The following is an 11,537-nucleotide window of genomic DNA, read 5'->3' on the forward strand; positions in this document are numbered from 1 at the left end:
TGACCAACACTAGCAAGGCTGACATTTCATGGATGGGCGTTTACATAGTGTCCAATCACTGGAGTTCCTTAGTCATCTTCCCACATTCTGTTCAGAAACAACAGGTCCAGTGGCACTTGTTGGGGGCCACTTTGTTTTACACATCAATATTGCCAACAACAGCTGACTGGTATTTATATTTTTTATTATTTTTTTATTTTATAAATTATCATACAATTGCTTCTCAGCCTTTTGGTTAAGATCAAGTATAAATTACCATAGAAGGTATTAGATATCATTATGGAATTTTGGGGGGGTGTTTTTAATACATCTTTAATTAAAATATAATTACATCACTTTTCCTTTTCTTTTCCTCTCTACAACCCCTTTCAAGTCCCCTCCCTCCAACTTTGTCCCCATACTCTCAAATTGATAACCTCATTTTATTATTGCTGTTACATATATTATATACACACATATACAAACATATGTATGCACAAATACATAAATATAACCTGATTAGTCTGCTTGGTTTGTTTGTGTGTATATGGTTTCAGGGCTGACCACTTTGTATGGATAACCGATTAGGGGGTTCGTTCATGAAAACAGCTAATTCTTCCTCTCTGAGTAGTCATTAGTTCCCTGTAATTCTGTGTCTAGGAGTAGGACTCCATGAGATCTCCCCCTTCTACATTAGCATGTCAGTTGATGCTGCTGCCGTTCCAGCCCTGTTTACATAGCCATACCACCAGAATTGCTGCACAAGCTGCTAAGGGAAGGAAGCATTTAACAATCCTACCCAGCTGTGACCCTTGTTAACCACAACAATGACCATCATGGCAAGATATCCACAAAGTAGAAGAGAGTGGCACGTCAGTGGAAGCCAACAGCTGTGTAACTGGACCGAGGCCCACTCAACAGGAGGCAAGTCATGCCTACCACTAGAAACTTAGCCATCTTCTCAGGACTGGTGAGGTCGTGGATCTTAGAAGAGAATCAACTACCGTTATTTTACTACGCCAGCATAATTCCTAACTACAGCCTAAATCTTATGCTTATACCCACCAATAAGTGCACCTCCCTCCCCAATCAAAAAATTTATAGCAAATGAAGACCATCACAGAAAACCACATCTGGACACAATGCAGAGATCAATGGTTGGGTGTCCCCAACCCCACTGGATGCACCTTTATCATAGATCATACATCTGAGGCTCAGGGAACATGGTGGAAGAAGGGGTGGAAAGACTGTAAGAACCAGAACACCAGGAAGTCTGCTGTGAAACAGTCTCTCTCTCTCTCTCTCTCTCTCTCTCTCTCTCTCTCTCTCTCTCTCTCTCTCTCTGGCATTTTTGAACAAAGTATGTTTTAATAGTCTCCTTCCCCTGATCTCTCCCTCCCACTACCCTTGACTCCTCCTTCCAAGCCCTTCAGTCTCTTTGCCTCTTTCATGTCCCGTGTGTCCTTTTGCCTGCACCCATCCTTCCTTTTCACTTACCCCTCATCTCCTTTCTTAGTCTCCTACCAAGTTTTGAAAGCCTTACTCACAATTACATCTGTATTGTGGTGGTATACATTTGGACATCACAAGTCAGGATCTGCATATGAGAATGTGTGGCTTCTGTCTTTATGAGTTTGGTTATCTCATTTAATATTGATCTATCCAAATCCCAAGCTCCCTTTACTTTATGCAGATGGAAGTCACGGAAAGCAAAGGGTGGCTTCTTCAGCACAAGAAGTTCTGGGTCTTCGAGAGCCCAGGAGCCATGGATGGGACTAACTGATTCAAAGACCTATACCTCTTAGTGCTAAAAAATAGACGATCATGAATCCAAAGGAATAGACATATGGGTCTAGGGGCTTACAGCTCTGTGTCCACACTGTCAGCAGCGTGGACACACTCAGGAACTAGCAATCGATGGCACTAACAGGCAAAACCTAGTGTTTTGGTTTTCAGATCCCAAAGCTCCTAAAAGCAGTTGTCATTACAGCTCTTTGACCTCAGAGATTATAACTTTGGCCCCTCATGGCTTGCTGCCTCCAAGTTGTGCCCTCAGTCTCTCAACCTTTAACTTTCACAGCCTTCTACCTTCCATGATCTCAGCTTTCTAGTTCATTTTTCTTTCTTCCACCACCCTGCTGTCTCAGCTGTCTCAGTTGTCTATGTGGATCAGTTTCTGCCTTTGATCATCCCCTGGAACTTTGTTAACTGTGCTCTCTGCTAAGTCCCCTCTTCTTTTCTGTTATTAACTTAGCAGGCTCTGCTCATGATAAAGGTCACAAGCAGACAAGATAAGATCGTTCTAAGAGAACTGTTTGATGCAGTCCTACTGTTAAAAAACAAGGGTACAGCCTGTACTGAGGAGCTCCATCCAGAGGGGTCCTTGGCCAGCAAGAGGACCTACTCCTGCACTGAGGGGATCCATCCAGAGGGGTAAGTGTGTGCCCACCAGGCCGGTCAGACACACAGGGAACAGAGTACAGGACTCCTTCGATTTCCTAAACGTTTCTGGCCATCCAGCGGGGTGTCTCCCAGCTACTGGTACTGGCTTTCTCTTTTTATCCCATCCTAGCTTGTCCCCAAGCACCTATTTCCAACTGTGGGGTCCTAGGATCCCCCAACTCAGCCTACTTCAGGGCTGAGGGTCTGGAGACCCAGTGGTGAGTGCTCTGCCTCAGGGGTTTCTTTGTTCCACACAACCCTGCCTGCCCCAAACCTACCCTTTTGTCTGTGAGGTCCAGCAAGAGGACCTGCTCCTGTACTGAGGAGACCCATCCAGAGGGGTAAGTGTGTGCCTGCCCAGCCGGCCAGATGCCCCGGAAATGGAGTACAGGTTCCCTCCAATTCCCTAAACATTTCTGGCCATTCAGCAGGGTATCTCCCTGGCTACTGACTTTCTCTATTTCCCCCATCCCATCTTGTCACCAAATACTCCTTCCAATCTGTGAGGTCCTTAGATCCACCACCACAGCCTGCTTCCAGGCAGAGGGGATCTGAGAGCCAACTCCAGTGCTGAGGGGACCTAAGAGAGGGCAGACCAAGAAAAACCCTCAAGTACACAGACACAGACAGAACCAAGACACCAAGACTCTCCTGACCGCATTTGAAAGAAGAGATGGGCAGGCGCCAAAGCAAGAATTCCTCCAACAACCTCAAAAGCAACATGATAACACCAGAATCCAGCGAACATGCAACAGGAAGACTTGAATAACCTAATCCAGAAGAGGTAGAAGAAATCGACTTTAAATGTAACATTATGAAAGTGATAGAGATGCTTAAACAGGATGTGAAAAACTCCCTTAAATAAATGGAAGAGAAGACAAACAAAAAGTTGGAAGAAATTAATAAATCCCTCAAAGATAACCAAGAAAACCAAGAAAAAACAATCAAACAGGTAAAGGAAACAGTTCAAGACTTGAAGACCGAAATGGTAATGAATGAAGAAAACACAAACCAAGGGATGGCTGGATATGGAAAATCTCAGTAAACAAACAGGAACTACATAGAGAAATATAACCAACAGAATACAAGAGATAGAAGAAAAAATCTCAGACACTAAAGATACTATAGAGAAAATAAACTCATTGATCAAAGAAAACAGCAAATTCAACAAATTTTTAACACAAAACATCCAGGAAATCTGGAACAGCATGAAAAGACCAAACCTAAGAATAATAGGGGTAAAAGAAGAAGAAGAATTACAACTCAAAGGCCCAGAAAATATATTCAACAAAATTATAGAAGAAAACTTTCCCAACCTAAAGAAGGATATTCCTATGAAAATACAAGAAGCATACAGAACACCAAATAGGCTGGATCAAAAAAAATCCCCTTGCCTTATAATAATCAAAACACAAAACATACAGAATAAAGAAAAATATTAAGAGCTGCAAAGGAAAAGGTCAAGTAACATATAAATGTAAACCTATCAGAATAACAACCTGACTTCTCTATGGAAACCATGAAAGTCAGAAGGTCTTGGATAGATATGTTACAAACACTAAGAGACCATGGATAGAAACCCAGACTACTATACCCAGCAAAGCTTTCTTTCACCATTGATGGAGAAAACAAGATATTCCAGGACAAAAACAAATTTAAACAATACATAACCACAAACCCAGCCCTTATAGAAAGTACTAGAAGGAAAACCACAACCAAAGGAAGCCAACAACATCCATAATAACATAGACATCTAACAACCCTCTACCAACACAACTCAAAGAAGGGAAACAAACAAACACTACCACCAAAAAAAAAATAACTGGAGTTAACAACCACTGGTTATTAATGTCACTTAATATCAACAGACTCAATTCACCTGTAAAAAGGCACAGGTTAATGTATAGGAGGTTCTTATGTTTATGTGTTGCTTTCATTGGTTGAATAAAGATACTGCCTTAGCCTTTTGATAGGGCAGAACTTAGGTGGGCAGGGAAGACAGAAGAAAATTCTGGGAAGAAGGGCAGAGTCTGGCAGACACCATGATTTTCCTGCCTGAGACAGATGCTGGTTAGACTCTTTCCCAGTAAGCCACAACCTCGTGGTGATATGCAGATTATTAGAAATAGGTTAAACTAATATGGGAGAGTTAGCCAAAAAGAGGCTAGAACAAATAGGCCAGGCAGTGATTTAATTAATACAATTTCTGTGTGGTTATTTCGGGGGAGGGGGTTAAGCTAGCTGGGCAGTGGGACATGGTCTGCTCTGCACCTCCCTACAACAGGTTAAGAGAATGGATACAAAAACAGGATCCAACATTCTGCTGTTTACAAGAAACACACCTCAACCACAAAGACAGATATTACCTCAGAGTAAAGGGTTGGGAAAAGGTTTATCAATCAAAGGACCTAAGAAACAAGCAGGTGTGGTTTTAGTAATATCTAACAAAATTGATTTCAAACTAAAATCAATCAGAAGAGATGGAGAAGAACACTTTATACTCATAACAGGAACAACTCATCAGGATGAAGTCTCAATCCTGAATATTTATGCCCCTAATATAAAAGTACCCAATTATGTAAAAGAAACATTACTAGAACTCACAGCACACATCAAACCCCACACACTAATAGTAGGAGATTTCAACACTCTTCTCTCACCAATGGACAGGTCAACCAGACAGAAACTTAACAGAGAAATAAGAGAACTAATGGAGGTAATGAATCAAATGGACTTAGCAGATATCTATAGAACATTCCACCCAAATAGGAAAGAATATACCTTCTTCTCAGCATCTCATAGAACCTTCTCAAAAATTGATCACATAATTGGTAACAACACAAACTTCCACAGACACAAAAATATTGTAGTAATCACTTGTGTCTAATTGGATCACCATGGAATAAAGTGAGAATTTAACAATAATTCTACCCCCAGAAAGCCTACAAACTCATGGAAACTGAACAGTCAACTAATAAACCACCCCTGGGTCAAGGAAGAAATAAAGAAGAAATTAAAGTCTTCCTTGAAAGAAGGAAAGCATCTTTAACAAATGGTGCTGGCATAACTGGATGTCAACCTGTAGAAGAATGGAAATAGATCCATATCTATCACCCTGCACAAAACTCAAGTCCAAATGGATTAAAGACATCAACATCAATCTGTCCACTTTGAACCTGATAGAAGAGAAAGTGGGAAGTAGTCTACAAGATATAGGCACAGGAGGCCACTTCCTAAGTAGGACCCCAGCAGCACAGACAATAAGAGAAACAATGAATAAATGGGACCTGCTGAAACTGAGAAGCTTCTGTAAAGCAAAGGACACTGTCAGTAAGACAAAAAGGCTGCCTTCTGACTGGGAGAAGATCTTCACCAACCCCTCTTCAGACAAAGGTCTGATCTCCAGAATATACAAAGAACTCAAGAAACTAGACACTAAAACTCTAATTAACCCAATTAAAAAATGGGGTACTGATCTGAACAGAGACTTCACAACAGATGAACTTCGAATGGCCAGAAGACACTTAAGGTCATGCTCAACCTCCTTCGCGATCAGGGAAATGCAAATCAAAACCACTTTGAGATACCATCTTACACCTGTCAGAATAGCTAAAGTTAAAAACACCAATGATAACCTATGCTGGAGGGGATGTGGAATGAGGGGAACACTCATCCATTGTTGGTGGGAATGCAAACTTGTGCAGCCACTTTGGAAATCAGTGTGGCGGTTTCTCAGGAAACTGGGAGTCAACCTCCCTCAGGACCCAGCAATTCCTCTCTTGGGAATATACCCTAGAGATGCCCAAACATACTACAAAAGCGTTTGTTCAACTATGTTCATAGCAGCACTATTTGTAATAGCCAGAACCTGGAAACAGCCTAGGTGTCCCTCAATAGAAGAATGGTTAAAAAAGGTGTGGAACATATACACATTAGAGTTTTACTCAGCGGTAAAAAATAATGACATCTTGAATTATGCATGCAAATGGATGGACATAGAAAACGCTTTACTGAGTGAGGTAAGCCAGACCCAAAAAGAGGAACAAGGTATGTATTCACTCATAAGTGGATTCTAACCATAATTAAAGGTCTTTGAGCCTATTATTCGTGATCCTAGAGAAGCTAAATAAGAAGACGAACCTGATGAAGATTTTTTACCTATCCGCCAGGAAGTAGGAAATAATCAAGAGTCCCAGGTAACCTTGGGTGCATGGGGGGGGGTGGGAGGGTTGATGGAAGGGGAGAGGGTTAGAGAGAAGGGAGTAGGGGAGGAATGGAGAAAGCTCGGTTGACCGGGATGGGGGGAAGGGAGGAAGGATGAATGTGGGATCAGGGAAGAATATATTTCAACTAAGGGAGTCATATTAGAGTTTACAGGAAACTTGATTATATATGGGATCCCAGGTCCAAGGAGAGATCCCCAGATTGTTCTCTGGACAGAGGAGGGGTGCCTGAACCGGCCTTGGCCCGTGACCATACTGATGAATATTTTGCTTATCACCATAGATCCCTCATCTGGCGTTGGATGACGATACAGATGGAGGCCCGCGTTGGAGCACCGAACTGAGCCCCCCAAGATCCAAACGAGGAGCAAAAGGAGGAAGAAAATGACGAAGGACTGCGAGGGATACTATCACCCACTGATACAAGGGGTCGGATCTAATGAGAGTTTACCAAGGCCAGATGGACCGTGACTGAACGAGCATGTGATCCAACCAGATTCTCTGAATGTGGCCGGATTTTCTGAATGTGGCTGGCCTGCAGTCTTTCTGAGAAGCCATTGACAATGACACTGGGACTGGTTTCCTCTGCATATACTGGATTTTTGGGATCCAGTCTGTTTGGATGCTCACCTTCCTGGACCTGGAGTGAGGGGGGAGGAACTTGGACTTCCCACAGGGCAGGAGACCCTGACTTCCCTTGGGGACAAAGAGGGAGGAGGAGAGGGAGGGGGGGAGTGGGAGGGCGTTGGAAGGAGGGGCGTAAATGGAAACTTTTTATAATTTAATAAAATTACTAAAAAAAATAAATAAATAAAGTCTTCCTTGAATTCAACGAAAATAAAGACACAACATACCCAAACCTATGGGACACTATGAAAGCAGTGCTAAGAGGAAAGTTCATAGCACTAAGTGCCCACATAAAGAAAACAGAGAAAGCTCACATTAGTTACTTACTACCCAAGTAGGATTTGAACCCAAGCAGTCTGGCACCCACATACACCCATTTCTCCTAACTTTTCCTTTTCCTTATTTGGAAAGAATGAAAGATTTCTAGCTAGAAAACAAATAAGTGGGAAAAGCTTGTTTCCCCACAGCAGATTTGTAATAAAGTTGGAAGGTCTAGCCCACCCTCCTCAGGGTTCTTATGTCAGATAATACGATATCACTGCTTCCAACACTTGCTTTCTGAAAGCTACCATGTCCTGTAAATCTCTCCTAAGAGTCTCCAGCCTAACTACCTTAGAACAGTGTTCTCAACCTGGAGGTTGAATGACCTTTTCACAGAGATCACCTAAGATCATCGGAAAACATAGATACCTACATTATGATTTTTAAGAGTAGCAAAATTACAGTTATAAAGTATCAATGAAAATTGTATAGCTGGGGGTCACCACCACATGAGGAACTGTACTAAAGACCTGCATGCAGCATTAGGACAGTTGAAAACCACTATCTTAGAATGGCAAATGGCCTCTCAATTCTCAACTTACCAACTTCTCTTTGTACTGAATCATCAAAAGATGCTAAAAAAAGTTGGGTCTCAAACACCTAAGAATTGCAGCTGCTATTTTTCAGAGTATGATAAACAAGGCAACCTAGTCTACCGATTAAACCAAGGTAGAGGGTTAAACTTCTTATATGACCATGCATTTGTCTGGATAGGAGTCACAGTCAGCCATTCATCACTGAGTATTTATTGAGTTCCTACTCTAGAGGGCAGTATTTCTTGTGCTGGAGATAAATAGACAAGGTTCGCCATCTTTGGAAGCTTATACCACATAAGTGTTAAGCTGCTACCGGAAAGTAAAGTCAGGTAAAGGGTAAACATATATAATTAAAAATTAAACAATAAAATTTACATTTTATGTAATATATTACCACGACAAACAAATATTACATAAACATATTAAACAATAAAATCAGGTGAAACATTTAAATGTGTCTAAGCTTTCTAAACTTGTGTCTGTGAGTTGATACCCGAGAAGGTGACTGAAACAGAAACATGTCCCAACATAGAGGTTACAAAATAGTTCCTAATTTCATCCTGGAATTCTTTAAGAAAGCATTCATTTATATTGTACTACTGCTTTCTGACCAAATACCACTACATGAAATTTACCTATAGGTATGTGTTTAGTATACTACAAATATATGAAAATTCACATTGGTATGTGTTAAACATACTATAAACATATATGGAAATGTACATAGGCACCTATGTAGGCATACAGTAATTTGAGTTTTCCTGCAGTTTCTCTATTACTTATATGCTGTTCTGTAATGAAATGCTGACTACTGATTTACAAACTACTTTTCTCCTCCTTCTTGGCATCTACACTGGGAGGGCAATATGCTGAGTCCTACATGTTGCTTATTTTATTTCAGCGGTGCATCATTCCTGTGATGAATACATCACTGATTTTTTTTCCATGTTTGAAGACGAGAGATTTGAGAATATTAAGGGAGTTCTCCACAATCATCTAGTTTATAGATACTTGAGAGTCCACTCCAGCCATTTGAATGGAGTTCCAGAATTCACACCCTTCCCCTTTACTTCCTCCAAGTCATCCTTAGGAGAAGCTCTGGCCTGTGACAATCATGGGCTTGTGTAAAGAATACTGTTGAATCGTACAGTCCAGGGATGGCTCTCCACACCAGTTCTGGTTGTGTGTGCTCCACTGTGTTACTCTCTAAATTGACTTTCTCATCTGTAGAATTAGGATTATAAACTAGGGGTGAGTACTAAATGGACATGTGAAGTGACACTGGGCTTAAAAGCCCATGTCATCTTCTCAAGTGCTGCTGAGTAACTGGAGGATCCGGAGGAGTGGTGAACTATGAAGTTAAATTGTAGGAGCAGTGACTACCTGGGAACAGGTGGGTGTAGCAGCGAGCTTGCCTGGAGCATGCCTGAGCTGGCAGGATTCAATAAACCATTTATTTTTAAAAATGAAGCCAGGTGGGGCTGGAGAGATAGCTCAGAGGTTAAGAGCGCTGGCTGCTCTTGGAGAACCTGGGTTGGATTCCCAGCACCTACCTGGTGACTCACAGCCATCCACACCTGGTTCCAGTGGATCAGGCACCCTCCTCTGGTGTCTGTGAGCATGGCACATATATTACACAACCTCCAGTCTAGGTAGGTTGATTTCTGCTCTCTTAATGAGAAACTTCTAGCTTCTTTTACACAGACAAAATGTCTGTTTTCTCATGTGAATTTGTAAAACAATGTTCCTCCTAGTAATGAGGGCAAGGTTGTATATCAGGACTGACCCTCAACAGAAGCCTAATAGTGACCCCTTACACAATGACATAAAGGACACCACAGAGACATGGTGGTTCCAGTACATTCTTTCTTAATGTCTTTTGTATTCTAGGGACCAATTCAAGATAAGTTAAAAATATGACTCACAGGAAGAAATATTTAAGATGACAAAGGTTAAAAGTAAGTCCTCCTGCTGGTCAGACTATGACTGTCCGGCTCTTCATCATTAAAGGATATAGAACTTTGCAAACCCAAATGATAAAAATAAAAAAGACATGAGCTATAAATCCCCAAATCTAGGTGATAGGTGGAGACAAACCAGTGTTATTTTATTGACCTGTATTAGGACCACAGGAATTTAGAAGCACTGAGGAATGCTTAACTGTTTCTCTCTGTGCAGCTCCCTTATTCTTTCCTACACTCATACTGAATACGGATTTGGGCCCATGTAACCAAATGACCAGATCTAAGTTCATTTCCATATAGTTTAGATGAAAGAAAAAGAGATACCAATCTTGACAGAACACGACAAGATCTATTCAGAACAGATTCTACTTGAGAGTTCTAGTAAATCCCTAACTTTGAAATTGAAGATGCTCTTTCTAGATCACAAAGAATACCTAATATTGCTCATTCTCATACACAAAACATAAAGGAACACTTGTGTCCCTGTGGGAACACTAATGTACTATATATACTACTTAACGATAAAAGCAAACCAGAGTCTGTGAGATGATGGCTCAGCAGGTAAAGGCATTTGACACCAAGTCTCAGTCGGCTCCCCCAAGGTGAAAAGAGAAAACCAACTAGCAAGTTGTTCTCTGAACTGGACACACGCCTATGGCATATGTGTGCACATATGTATGTACACACACACACACACAAAGAGAGAGAGAGAGAGAGAGAGAGAGAGAGAGAGAGAGAGAGAGAATCTAGGTGTTTTATTTTCTCTTATTTGAAGGGTCTTAGAGTCTCAAGGTAAGGAAGTTAGCTAAGAGGATAAAAGACAAAGTTGTTCAATTTCTAGTCCATATTTTCACACTATTGAAAGTACAGTAAGGATCTCAGTAACTTTAAGCCCTGCTCATTGACTCTTTTGAGCAATTAAGCTTTAGGAGTGTTAGAAATATTTAGAAAAAAAAATATTTATATGATAAAAGAATTTACTGAATGGTGGTGGCATAATCCTTTAATCCCAACACTCGGGAGGCAGAGGCAAGTGGATCTCTCTAAATTCGAGGTCAGCTTGGTCTACAAGAGCTAGTTCCAGGACAGACACCAAAGCTACACAGAGAAACCCTGTCTCGAAAACCAAAAGGAAAAGAAAAGGAAAGAAAAGAAAAGAAAAGAATTACCATCCTCATTATCCACTAAATATTTGCAATAAAAGCAGGAATTTTAACTTTTTCAATATGCCTAGTTAAATCTTCCAGGAATAAATGAAAGCTCACAGCATGCTGTGGTTGAAAGAGCTTCCACGGCTCCGTGTCTTTCACCACTCAGGAAGTCCCTGGTGCTCTGTCCGGGGACCTGTGCTCACCAGAGAACACAGCTTTCCCTCCCTCTCCTAGTCCGCCCTACCGGATCTGACTCTTATCTTTACACCGTGTGCAAAGTACAACTTCTCCAAA

The sequence above is a fragment of the Myodes glareolus genome, chromosome 7, assembly GCF_982192425.1.
Source record: "Myodes glareolus chromosome 7, mMyoGla1.1, whole genome shotgun sequence".
NCBI lineage: Eukaryota > Metazoa > Chordata > Mammalia > Rodentia > Cricetidae > Myodes > Myodes glareolus.